At 49.1% G+C, this 13,631-nt stretch overlaps 1 protein-coding gene across 2 annotated transcripts in view; it reads right to left on the reverse strand.

The window, feature by feature from the left end:
* Positions 1 to 12,139, reverse strand: part of LOC130582242 (galactosylgalactosylxylosylprotein 3-beta-glucuronosyltransferase 1-like) — a 25,273-nt gene extending 13,134 nt beyond the window's left edge. The window contains exon 1 of one of the 2 annotated variants that reach the window (XM_057380828.1): positions 11,943 to 12,139. The gene's annotated coding sequence lies outside the window, so the exon portion shown is untranslated. The remainder of the gene's footprint in view (positions 1 to 11,942) is intronic. The other variant, XM_057380827.1, reaches the window with a different exon arrangement.
* Positions 12,140 to 13,631: the final 1,492 nt, after the last annotated feature.

Here is a 13,631-nt window from a genome sequence, read left to right on the forward strand (position 1 = left end):
AAAGAAACTTTGACGGAGCTAATTAAATCTGCTGGGTGGGTCCCACGGGAACTAATACTTTGGAGACAGCACGTGGCTCAGCCTGCTATCCCCAGGTAGATCAAGGGTATCCAGGCACTATCTGGGCTATCAGCAGGAATGGAGATAACCCAGTTTGAATACAGACTAGACCTTGAACTTGGCTGCAAAGCCYGTCCTTGCAGGGAGCCTTCCGGARCCTGAAAAAGGAGGTCTCAGCCAGGCTATTTTTAATCAGCCCAGGCCCAAATGTCCTTCASGATTGACCCATACAACCTGTCACTGCATTCCTGCCCCCTGAGCATTGGCAAGGGTGGGCTGTGACTCAGAGGGACACAGCTCYCTGCTCTGTCACAATTTCCCTGCACTGCAGAGCCATAATCCAGAGGTGCCAGAAATACCCGGAGAAAGATTAGCAGCTCAGGCCCAAAGAGAAGCAGGGGGTACCAGCTGTCTCCTGAGAAAGCTGGCTCTCTCCTGAGAGACCTCTAAGCTTGGAGTTATCCTCTCTTGAAAGGAAAGTCAGGGGCTTATTCAAACATCAGCTTCTCTTCCCTGCTGCTGAGCTCTGGCAGAACTGAGGTCCTTTTTAGATGCTGATGACTATTACAGAATAATAATTCCAAACGTATCAGCATGAATCAGCCCAATATCTGCATTAGCCAACAAAGAAAAAAAGCTTTTTTTTTTCCCCGAAGTAGGCAAAATAATTCTAAGGAAGCAAAAACAATAGCGAATTGTTCCAAAGTTTCTGTATATTTCATTCAGAGCTTTCCCTACTGAGTTAACAGCTGATGCCTGTTCAGCAGGAGTGGGAGCTGTCATTTTACAGTTTTCTTACAAATGCAGAAAGGAAAAACCCATAGTATTTCCTTCCAGAACATTTCTGAACATGGAGAGGAATTACTTTTTCAGAGAAAAAGGCATTAGGCATTATTTGATGGATAATTATACTTCACAGGTTCTTGTTATATGGGGGGAAAAACCTCATTGATCACAAGCTCCATGTGAAGATATGGGGCCCAAAGACCACTGCTGTTTCTCTGGGAGCAGCCAGGATGCAGAGACAGGCTTTGATCTTAGCTGTGTGTCAATAAGACATCAAATGCAGACCTCCAGAGGAACATGCTATCACTAATGCACACTCTTGATTGATTTAGACAGCTTGTTTTCCTCCTGCTTTCAAAGGTGATGTTGAAATGCTCTTCCCTGCTGAACTGCCCCATTACTCCTAAGGAGGGCAAAAAAAAGCAAAGGAGAAACTGYTCTGGTGAAATCACAGTGCAAACAAGTGGGGCAGCAGTTACGCCATTTAAAACACCAATGTAGCTAAATATGTCTACTGTCTTCCCAAAACCTGTAGAAATGTGGACATTTTAATGGTTATGTGTGTGTGCTGGGCCCCAGAAGGATCAGAGTCCTGATCTGTTATTACATGGAAAGAACTGTGGGCAGAGAATGAGTGCAGTGTAAGGGCAAGAATCTCCCTGAGTTTTTATTTGGGAATGCTGGCTGAAGTGAGTGATCAATAAAGGCATTGTGCAAACAGCAAATTTGTGCAGAATGTTCTTGTGGGTGTCTGCTCCATATGGAKTAAGACAGAGAGGACACTGGACAACTCTGATGCCACATCATGCAACTGTTAGCTGGGTGAGATTAGAGAGAGGAGAAACACCACTTTGGTCTCTTTGATSGACATTTTTGCTGTTGCAGCTCTCTGAGCTGTGTGAAATACACTCGCTTTGTAACTAATTGAGATGGTCCAAAATGCTAATTCTGATTTCTTCCTCCAAATAAATCATCAGCACTCATTATATTTGCCACTTGCTGCGCAGCATCCAAGTGTCATGTGGACACTTTTAGAAACAAACGCAGAATGGAGAAATAAATTGGCACCTAGAGAATTGTCTTTTGCAATAGATATATGTTATGGTCTGCTGCTTGATTTGTACCTTAAATGCCACAGCTGATCTGTGTAGCTTGGGCTTGATTAAAAGAAACACTAGAATGAAAATTAGAATCAGCAGACAGTGTTTATTTTTCTGCCTTCTGCATGTGAAATAAAAAGGAAAGAAGAGAGCAAAGGAAAGAAGGAAGGGGCAGGAAACTGATGGCCAATGTCCTGCTAAGGCTGTCCTGCTGTCCTTCCCTGTCCTAACAGGGAAGCTGTTGACTCTGGACTACAGGCAGGCCATGTCTGAATTAGGTGCCAAGGTACCTGGGATCAAGAGACCCACATGCAATTCCCACCTTCTGGGAATGCCAGAAGAGAAATATCTAACTTAGGCACTGGCAGCCACTACCAGAAGCTAGCACTGCACCGTGGTCAGAGTAAGTTTTATTTTGTAGAAAAAGTAAGCAGTGGATGCATTTGGGAGCTGAGAAGCAGCAAAAGTCAAATGCCCCTTTCTGACAAAGTCCACCCTACCAGAAAGGAAAGAYTTGGGTTTTGGTTTGTTTTTCCATGTCTTGTGTTGTTGAACTGGAAGAGCCTGTTGGGAAGGCTGTGAGGGAATTGAGAGCAGACAAGCTCACAGCTTGAAAAAACAAACTGTGCTCTCTCTCAGAGTGCATAGGGTTTGCCATAGGGTTTGCTTGGGCAGGGATTGCTCTCTGCCATGCTCCTTAATGGCACATGAAGGCAGCCTGGTCTGAAAGTGATCTTAGCATGTGGTGTTTATAAACCATCCCTTGGGAAGGACGTTGGCTTGTGCTGTATTGCACTCACGGGTTTATCTGTGAATTTGTGCWCTTCAGGCTGCTCTAGGCCTGGATGCAAAAAGGGATTTGCTGCTACTCTCCAAACTGGAGAGTTGCCTGCTCTGTTCCTTGAGATTGGAGTATCATCCTTACACAAATACAACCATGATATCCCTGGGAGATGCCTCTCTCCAGCTCTTACACCTCTGCACTCACAGCTGAAATATCTAACCTTCCTACTTTCCTTCCACATTCATGGGCTGTCAATTGGCCTTAGGCAGAGTAACTGATGAATAGATTCTTCTGGTTGGAGAGGACAGATGAACCAGGCTTTTTTTTGAACCCTTCCCTGCAGTTTGAGAGTCCTTGGAGCCTCAAAGGCAGACCAAGTTGGCCTGGAAGATCAGGGCAGACAAAGAGTGGTTTCTTGTTAAAACCAGAAATGGACTGCTGCRATAAATCTGAGAGGTGAATATGAATCTCTCCTGATTCTGGGGTGAATCTGGCTTCCTCCTTGTGCTTGGAAAAGGAAAATTATCTCTGGTTATGAGGATGTTTGTGGAGGTCAAYAAGCCAGGTTAGATATTTCTAGCTTCACACATGCACACGTGAACTAACTCCATCCCTTACCAGCTCCACAAAAAATMCCCCTGCAGGGCCAGCAACTATTCTGAGGCAGAGAAAACATCCAAAAATCTCTTGGGGAGGAAGAAGGAAGAAGCTGGATTTTTGCTTCTGCTGCTGTAACTCATTTCTWGGCCATTTGTGCTTGTCCTGGTGCTCAGGTTAGGAAAGGAATACTCAGTATCAGATTTTACCAGTCTGGTAAGTGCAATGCAGAAGGGAGTATAYAGGAGCAGAAATCTTGCCTAGTGACTATTTTGTATCAGTATTTAACAGTTCCAGGACTTGATTTGACTACAAGGGAACTACAATCCTGTGGCTTGGCTTGGCATAGCTTGATGGACTRTGAGTAAAACTTGCTGAGATGGCAGCTTATCTTCCACTGAACAGGAGCTGGTGTTGATGAAGAGCCACAGGCATCCTCTGCAGCACTCCAGGAGAGGCTGCTAGGTGGGATGAAGTGCACAGAGTTTGTCTAGCAGGCTAACATGACCAGAGCACAAGTGAGGAGACTGGTCATGATAGAGGAAGTCTTGGGTTTATTCACAAGAGGATGACAAGAGAAGACAACTCCATGCATAAAGGCTCTTTGAGATGGTAAGAGCAATTTTAAATTATCCTTTCCCAAAGAATCAGTTGGGATAAACTATGTTCACCTCTATAAGTCTTCTCAGCACAGAGGTCAGTGGTGATGATCTTAGCAAAATGCTTATGAGTGTTCTGTGACTTTTGCCAAAACGGAGTAATGGACTTTTGCTGATGCATATGGAGTAATAAGAGGTTTGTTGTGTTTTCCTTAATGCTCCTATTCTAACATGGAAGTCAGAAATGTCACTTCTGCTGTTAAGAAAGCTCCTGTTATAATTTGATGACATGCTGCTGAGCACTGTAGATCTGAGGAACACAGGACACAGTATGAGAGTTGCTAACCAGAATGGGAAACACACTGGGATTACTGGAGGAGATATAGAGAAATCTGTGGGCTGCTATGGTTCAAGAGGGACTGGCATCCCATGTTGGAGGGCAGACATGTGAATTAAAGCAGAGCAGGGGGCTGGATTGGAGAGAATGCCTGAAATATCTAATTATGCACAAAACAGAGTAAGAGATTGGTGGGAGTAGGATGGAGGAGGCAGTTTCAAACCCAAAAAGAAAACAAAAACATGCTGGGGGAGCAGTATTGCCCAGGCTGAGATCTGCCACTTAATAACACTTGACAAAATGAAAAATTTCTCCTTCGTAAAGATCTGCCAGGGGATGCCTCAGCTATCTGGGGTCAGTGGTTAACACTTCTACCTCTTTTCCTATTGCKCCACTGAGATGAGGAGCTGGCCCACATCTGAGGGAGGAAAGAAACTCGCTGTGGACCATGAAGCAGCAGGATTTGCCAGAGCTTGCCTCTGACTGCCCAGCCCAGCCCTGAGATACAGCTCAGTCAGGCTCGTGTTTGACTTCAGCAGACACTGCTTGTGGGCTTTGTAGAGGTGCACAGGGATAATCAGGATTTGGTTTCTGTTTGCTTCCTAATTTCAGCCCCTGCTGTGAGATTTGGATGTTTCTGAGCATTCTGTATTAGCTTCAATGATTAAAAAATTATTTCAATGCTTAGTGAAGAAGATGCATGGTCTATCATTGAAGCCACTTAGCAACAGGACTCATTAAGACACGTATTAGCACAGAAAGATACCCTTGCCCCAGCGCCCTCTTGGAATGACTATCCACTCATCTAAACAAGATAAAGGTCTTTGCTGGCCTCCTCTGAGGCTAGGGGATAAAGCAGTCAACTGTAAAACRAGATTTCTTGGTTCTTTTTCTGGCTTCAACTATGCGTCAGTATGTGGATCTGGGCAAATCATTTCACCTGCTTCAGTGCCTCAGTTCCCCCACAGGTAAGATAAGCACAACAATGTATAAGCACTCTGGGGAAATGACTTTCAAGTGCCTAAGCTCATTAGAGAAAAAACAACCAGTGCAGTGAATAAAACTGTCTCAGCCTCTTGCTGGTAGTTTGTACTAACCACACAGTTCACTTTGTCCTCCCGAAGCCCCACAYACAGTCAGCTAATTACAGGGGAGAAAAAAGATCTTCTCCTAGCTCCTTACCACCTGGTGGTAGCCAGGCACAGATGTTAAAACTTGTCATTTGGCTCCAAAGAATTAATTTCAGGCAAAGCATTTCTTGTTATCCTTCAAGGAAGGAAAGGGTCTGCCAGTTCTGGGGCAGGATCTAATTTTGCTCCTAGGAACACTGTTAAATACCACGACTGAAAAGAGAACAGTAGTACTTTGTCTTTTATTCCCAGAGTCAATTCACTGAATCTCTCAGGCAGCAACATTCTTAGGAGGAAAAACTGCAGTGGGGTGGAGGAAGCAGGTGTAAGAGCAGACATTGTGGTCCACAGTGAAAAAGCTGAGGCATTCCTGATTCTTCAGCTTACATGCAGGACACTGAACTTCATACCTGGCTGCACAAGCCTTGGTCACACCTTAGTGTGTAGTAAGGGTAAGGGAAGCATAAAAGCAGGGAAGATGAGGGAAGAAAAATGGGTGTAGGTGAGAAACTAAGGTGTGACTGAAAATGTTTCCTGAGGAAAGGAGGKGGAACAGAAGAAATGAGGTTAATGGGAATGTGAAAGTAGGAGAAAGGAGGAGGAGGAATGAACAAGGGTGAGGGAGCAGGAGACCAAGTGGGGCAGCAAGCAAGAGGCACAGTCAAATCATCTGAGCTCTCTCTGAAGAGATTGCCTATTTTGTTTGTGCCTTTTTTTTGTGTGTGATCTTGCCTTAAAATTGCAGGAATGTGGCGGCACAGCACTGGCGCTCTGATTTATTAATTCCATCCCGTCCCACAAGCCCATAAAACAAAAGCATCTGTGTTTGCTCAAGAGAAAACCATGAAGGGCCTCATTCACGTCAGAGGTGGAGAGAGAAGCTGGCAGATACAGGAAAGTCATCGTCTCCTCCTTCCTTTTCACCTTTGTGTAGATCTGGGCTGGGGGAAGGGCCTCGGGAGTGAAGGATCCAGGGGATGAGGTATCAGAAGGGGGAAAGTTAAAATCACTGGCAATTTGTGCTGGAGAAAGTGGAGGGCAGCCACAATGAAMACAATAGGCTGGACCAGTGAGGAAGGCACCCCAGCACAGCAGAGAGGACAAGATGCCTTGCTGCCACCCAGGCTCACCCAGCACTGGTGTCTGAAGTGGCACTTGGTGCAGCATTACCCAATGAACGTCAGTCCTATTGCTGTGGTCACCATCAGGGCTTTCACCAAGCCCAGCACTGTTGCCTGACCTAGAGGTACGGACATAACCATAATAATAAATTGAATCTGCCAGTCGTGTAAGAAATACCCCTTTACAGCTGTTTTTAGCTTTCAGAATGAGGGAGGGTCAGGGCTAGATGAAGGTTAACTATCCTACTTTAACAACTGGGGCATGAAGAGGGAGAGGAGGCAGCAACCTCTACTCCTGCCAGGCAAGGATCAACTGTGCTGTTCCTATCAAAAGGCACTGGGAGATTTTTGTTGGGAGCAGAGGACCTTGCTAAAACCCTGCCCTTAAGGACAGTGTCTTYAGAAGCCAGGCTGCCCTGGGGAATGTCATCTCAGGGGAAGCAGGGTCTGCAAGTTACTGCTGCCTGCCTGGCCCTTGGCTTTCCCTCCAAGCTCTCCCACACAAGGATTGCTGAGGAGCAATCCTGCTTTGCTTAGCAAATCGCAGTTCCCATGTGCCCTGTACTCCCACACACAGACCCACCGTGAACTTACAGAACGAGACAACACTGCTGCTCTAAAATCTTTTATCCAGAGCTGAGATTGCCCGACTGCTAACCTTGTTCAGCTCCAAGTAATCCCAGCACTTTGCTTGGCTAGAGGTTGGCTGTACTGGGAATAAATGCCCTTGCTCTTATTGACAAGGGGTAACATCCAAAGAAAACCATTTCCTTTCGTAATTCAGCATTATTCATCGACCAGCACCACATAAAGTTGGCAGGATGCTGGCAGTCTGCTAAAATCCACAACATGGGCAGAGGAAGTGGCAGCGTAAGCACCACTGGACCAACTYAAATCTCAGCAGAATTTGACCTGAGCCTGCTCCAGCTGACAAAGCCCAAATCTTCAGGAGCTAAGTGTCAGCACACAGGYTGGAAAACTCATATTTTTTGCTTCTGCCTGGAAATTATAATATGCCTCAGTGATTTTTCACTTGAACACATCTGTATCCCTTTGTCCTCTCTTACATTGATCAGTGTTATGGGTTTTGGAAGGTATAAGAAATCCTCTGCTAGAGGATGTGAGAGGTTCAGCCCTGAAGTTTTGGTTCTATTTCAAGTGAACTGCTTTGCCCAATGATGAACAACCTACTATCCATCAAAATCTCTCCTCTTCCTGAATCCTACAATCATCAKCAGCAGCACCTTGTGGCAGAGTTCCTTATGTCACTGTGCACAGCATGGGAAAATACTTACTTTTATCATCAAATTGCTACCCTTTCATGTTCTYCTGAATGCAGTCCAGTTTCTCTACTGAGAAAATCCCTGTAGAGAAGCATTCATTCTCCCTCTTCTGTGCTGTTGATTGCTTTGTTTTTCACCCCCATGTCCCTCCTGATGTGTCTTCTGTGCTAACTATACCCATCTTAAGGAATCTCTCTGTGCACCAGGCATTAGTGGGATTACCTGATCAGAGTAGGGATGAACAGTAAATGGAGTCTGAAGGTCCCTGTGCCTGGAGCTGTGGATCTCAGTTCTGTGTCTCAGACCTGGGAATTTTTGTCTCGTGAGGCAACTTAGCTCACGTTTTATAAATTCTCAGGAATCTGCAGAGTGCGATGTTTTGGTCTCAGRGAGAAAGATGTCAGACAGCCCCCCACACTGTGTGGTGGAGGAAGCCAACAAGGCAGTTGACTGAACACTTGGGAACACTGGCAAAGTAGATAAATTTGAGCTTTTAAGGAAAGGCCTTTGGGAGCACTAATGTCACAYGAGAGCAAGCTAGAAGAGACTTCAAGCTCTTAATTATGAGCCTACACAGCCTAAAAAAGCATGAATGATTAAAGGTTCAAGTTTTTTTAAGTGTGCTGACCGTGGGTCGAGGTGCAGTTTGGCGACATACCCCACCCTGGAGGAATTGATGGGGTCTGAGCAGTGTCCCTTTCGAAGAACTGGCCTTAGGCAGTCATGCCTGCACCCGAGAYGAGGGTGCTGACAGCCACAGGTCTCGTCCATGCCCTGTATTTATTAATCTTCTGTGTTAGTGGTAGGTTTTAAATCTGCTAGGCTGAGCTGTTTCCCAGCAAGCACTTCCCAGAGACGCAGGGGCCTCTCGCCTGTGAGACAGATGATCTGGGGCTGTCTCAGCTCTGACGCGATGAGCTGCAGTGTCTCCCTTGTAAAGTGAGGGTAGTCATCCTGACAAACAGCTCTGTATGTGGGCAGGGAGTGCTCTTAATCACACACACGGAGTACTTGGAGATCTCGGGATGGGAAGCGGWGCAGAAAAGCATAACGCTTATTATTAGGCGGAAAGGCCAGGGGCAAAAAGGGCAAAGTGATTTTAGACTTCTCCAGGGCCCTGGAGGTGTACGGGACCCAGATTCCAGTCTGGCTTATTACCTCCTTTTTTAGGCTTCTTCTTTTATTAGGAACAATTAGATACAAGGAGGAAGGGGACAGATATCATCTTTCCTGTGTACATCCTGCAGAATAATTGCAGAGCTTTCCCAGAGCAATTTTGCATGCTCAGTAAAGGGCATCTTTGAAGCCTATCAAATATCTCATCCCTTGTAGGCATACATATGAAGGCTTGCAGCACACGTCTTTATTAATCCCAAATACTATGAACAGAAAAGACCACTGAAAGCACTCAAGGAGAGGAAGAAGAGGCCTTGGAAGTAATTCCAAGAGCTGGATGGGATTGTGGGGCAGCTTCTTATGGTTGGGTCAGGATCATTGCCCCCAGAGGCATTAGAGGAAAGCAGGAGGTGACTGTGCCTGCAGCACCAACACCCTGGGAGAGAGGGGCAGCAGAGGCTGGAGTTATGAAGATGCTGAAAAACACAGGAATGTGTAGAGCACTGCCACTGGAAGGTGATTACCGTGGTGAAGAGGGGAGGAAAGCCATCCAGGGGTATGGCTGGAGAGAATCCAATCCAGGCTCCTGCCAGCAAGCTGCCTGCTAGGTATGACTTTGATCTCGGACACTAAGGACATCTCCTGGCCTGCTGCTGAAGCAGAGGAAAGTTCCCTGCCAAAAAGCATCTTTACCAATGCTTCATAGGCAAGAAGAAAGRATGCTGGGTACACAGGAGACACAGCCTTGAGCTGTCCCGTACAACCTTGGACACTCTGCAGGGAAGGTGTCATTAGAGAACACAGGCACTAAGCACAAAGAYACTCCCAAACCATGGAAAGAATATGAATTTAAGGGCTGCACWCTATGGAAGTGTTTTCTCTCTTGAGCACATTTAGCTGCTGTATAGYTCTGTACAGCTCCCTAGGCAACAGTCTTCCCAAATGACACTGTAACAAAGCCCAAAGGTGCGGGAGCTTCCCTCATYAAAACCCTTGTCGTGGGAGCAAGTGTCCTCAGCCCAACTGCTTTGTTTTCTATCCCGTGGCTGTTAAAGTGTCTTGCAAGGCAGGCTTGAGGCCCTTTGTTGTAAAGGTGGCTGCATCTCAGCTGTGCTCTGTGTCAGCTGGTTGAAATGCTTTGGGATTGCCTAGATTATTTATTTATTATTATTATTATTATTATTTTTATTATTATTATTACTGCTATTACTATTATTACTATTATTGTTATTACACTGAAAATGCCAAGGAAGAGCTTTAACTTGATCTCATCAGATTCCTGAAACACCCGATACGACGTGTAAGCTGCAAATCTACCTCTGTACGTTAACTGCTCTGCGGAGCTTTAATTCAATGCAGTCTGGAGCGCCCTGAAAGCARCACCAGAGTCACCCCTGGGAGGRAGGGAGGGATGGAGGGCAGGAATCAGAGCCACRGAGCTCCTGGGCTCACACTGGGCAGGCACAGTGCACACTCAGCCGCTGGCGCTCACACACGGTCTGTATCCCAGGTGTGCCTGCCAACAGAGAGTTTCCAGGAAACCACGGAGCAGGCACCAACCAAAAGTGATTGAGGCCCCACATCCTGCTTCAGGGCATGGAGAAAAGGGGATTGGCAGCATGCGTGGCTGCAAACAGATGTGATACACGCTGTCACACACAGCTCTGCCAGTGGCCTCCTCCTGCCCTGTAACCCACTCTATTGCCCGAGACTGAGGTCCCCAYAATCTCYTATCAAAGAATCTCATTTTGGAGTWATGATGGCCTCCCTTCTGTGAGGTTCCTATCCTATCTGTGCACCTGTCTCCCAGCTTGTGGAAGTGCTATATGGCCCCTGCTCCTAGTYCTGTCTGAGGCTAGTGAGGTCAGTGCTTTGCTCTTTTGCTGGCTGTCCGGGCAAGGCGTGAAACTCCCCATCAATTTTCCCCTTTTTGCACCTRATGAGATTTAAGCCGAAGCAGAAGTGGGTGATCAGACTCGTGTGTGAGGCTCCTGAACCCTGCTCAAGGAAGCTTCCTCTGGCTCCAGAAAACGATCTGAAAGCACCTGCAGAGGCTGCACCGCTCGCTCTCCCCCACTCGCTTGCTGAGCTGTGTGGACTTCAAGTTGTTGGATGGGTATTTACAGCTTGTCATTATTGCTCTGCTACCAATGCTTGGTGCTGCGCTGCTGATTTGAACACCCCTTCTCTCCAGCTGCACAGAAATTGCCCCTTGGCAGGTTTCCCTAAGGAGTTACTCAGGATCTGGCCGCTTCTCTSMAGATTTGCAGCACYTTGAGGGGTTTCTCTCTGTCACACKWWMGCTGCTGAGCCTYCYCCTCTTCTCCCCTGSCCCGAGGCTGGATGGGTGAGTGGCCAGAGTGGGATGCCGAAAAAAAGTACTTTCCAACTCACCTAGCAACATCCACCCCAAACTCTGCTCCAGAAAACCAGCAAGTGCATCCCTCGGTAGATGCCCGTGTGCCAGGCAGAGGTAGAAACGGGCAGAACCCTTCTCCAGACCTCTTCTTGCCCTCTCCCAAATCACCCTCACAGGAGGGGATGCCCATTTGGGGCCGGTTCCCTACCTGTGCCTGCACACAAACCCCATCGCCCTTCTGTAGTTTGGCTTCTCCGGTATTTGTCACCGAGAGGCGCAGTAAAACCTCTCCGGGAGCAGCGGCGTGCCCGGGACCCGCGTTTGGGTACCCTCGCCCGSAGATCCCAGCGGCGAGATTCCCGGCTGGATACACACCAGGAATGGGGGCATCTCCCCACCGCTGGAAAATTCCAGCCCGRGAGTGGGATGTCGCTCCTCTGGAAGGAGTCCGGACCGAGGTGTGAGGGGATGCAAGGACAGCGGCTCCCGGTAAAGCTCGGAGCCGGTTCGGGCGCTGAGCAGGGATGAAGTTCGGGGATATATCTGCCGGTCGCGGGGCTCGGGATCCATCCAGCGCCAAGCACCGGCGAACCGCAAGGTCACCGCCGTATCCCCGGCGCTGCTCCCACCCTCAAAACCCCCCTACCCGAGCGCGGCTTCTCCCGCTTACCTGGCGAGATGGGCCGGTCACGGCGGAGACGCCGGGGTGCCTGGAGCGGGGCGGCACCGYTCCCGGGGCTGCCGGGGGAGCATCGCCCGCCGCCGGGCGGAGGCGTGTCCTCCCTTCGCCCTGGGAWCGGCACCGGGACCGGCACCGGGACCGGCCCGTCGGCGCTGCCGGTGGATGGCGGCGCCCGCCCTCAGACGGCGCCGGCGATGCGGTTACGGGCGGCGCGGAGCTGATTTAAGGCCACCCCGTGCAGGGGGTGGGGGAGCGCCGAGGGCCGCCCGCAGCGGCTGCTGCGCGCCGCGCATCCCGCGGGGCCACCTTAAACCGGGAAGGGGCGAGCAGGAGCCGGCGAGSGGGGAAGGAGCGGCGAGGAGGCGACCCGAGCTGGGAAAAGGGGGAGAGGAGAGCGGGGCCGGGCACCCTCCAACAGGGAGGGTTCGCTGCCCCGGACCGGCCGCTGCTCTTCCCGCCGAGGGCGAGGGGCGGGATTTTCCTTTTCCCGTCCCGGGGGTCTCGCTTTGCCGCTGRCCGGGTGCTGGAGTGATTTCTCGCTCCGGCTGCTGCAAGGAAGAGCCACCTGCCGTGGCTACAGCCCGTGCTGTAGGGTTGGCTACCGATAAGGCAACCTAGGGGATTTGGTCCTCCACCTGGCTTCTTATACGCACATAGCCACTGCGTGCCTCAGTTTCCCTAGGTGGGATGATGGTGATGTTACTGCAACCACTTCCCACTGCAGCAGCCGCTGGGCTGTTCCTCGCTCTTGCCACCTGAACAGCCACAGTCGAGTGGCCTCTGCCTCGGAGCAGGTTAAGGGGGAGCAGAAGATGGGCCTGGTACAGTTTTTCCCTTGCTTGCCTCCATTATGAGCTGTTTCTCAGCCATAGTAAAGTCACTATGCTGCTTGAAAGGGGGTGTGAGAAGCAGTTCTTCGTTCATCCTCCCAGTTGGGGCTGGATGCACAGAGGGCAGAAGTGAGGGCTGTCACACCTCAGCCCTGCTGTAGGACACTTGGTGCACTGGGCTGCACAGCACTCATCTATCCCTCCCCCATCCTTCTGAGGATTGTGACTGCCATATTCCTGCAATTTGTCCTGAAGAGGTTTCAGCAAAACAGCTCTCAGCAAACCATGAGACACAGAGGATAGCACAGTCCCAGGCTTGGGTGRGCACYTGTTGATCAAGTTTGGCTCCAGGTMACAAAGCCCCTGCCATGGGATGCAGTAAGCAGGCTAAAATATTTGGAGATCCCTGGCTGGCTCTTGGAGAACAAGAGAAGTCTGTCTTCTCAGGTTAGCTGGCAGGTGTTGGCCATGTTTCTTTCTGGAGTAGGCATTGTTGAAAACACCTTGGAAAGAAAGACATCAAGCAACATTTTACAGCCCAAATGACATGTTCAAAGTGGAACACAGAGGAAAATCCAACACAGGCAAAGCAGCAGCCCAGTCCTATTGCTTTGCTCACCAGCTTCTCCCTTTGCCAAGGGAACATTTTGAGGAGGATGTGTTCAGCGTCCAGCAGGATTATGGCCATCCTCACCACTGCCATGGCCATGACTGTGCAGACCCAATGGCTGTGTCCTTCTGTGCTTCTCCCCCAGTCAGAGCAGGGCATGAAGAGCTGCTCTTCACCAAGTGTACTGAGGGTTGGCATGGCATCCCAGGCTGCCTTTAATGGGAGGAAGCCATCTGT

Source organism: Malurus melanocephalus, unplaced genomic scaffold (genome assembly GCF_030028575.1).
Source record: "Malurus melanocephalus ecotype Western Australia unplaced genomic scaffold, MMel_1.1 scaffold_472, whole genome shotgun sequence".
In the NCBI taxonomy this organism is placed as follows: Eukaryota; Metazoa; Chordata; class Aves; order Passeriformes; family Maluridae; genus Malurus; species Malurus melanocephalus.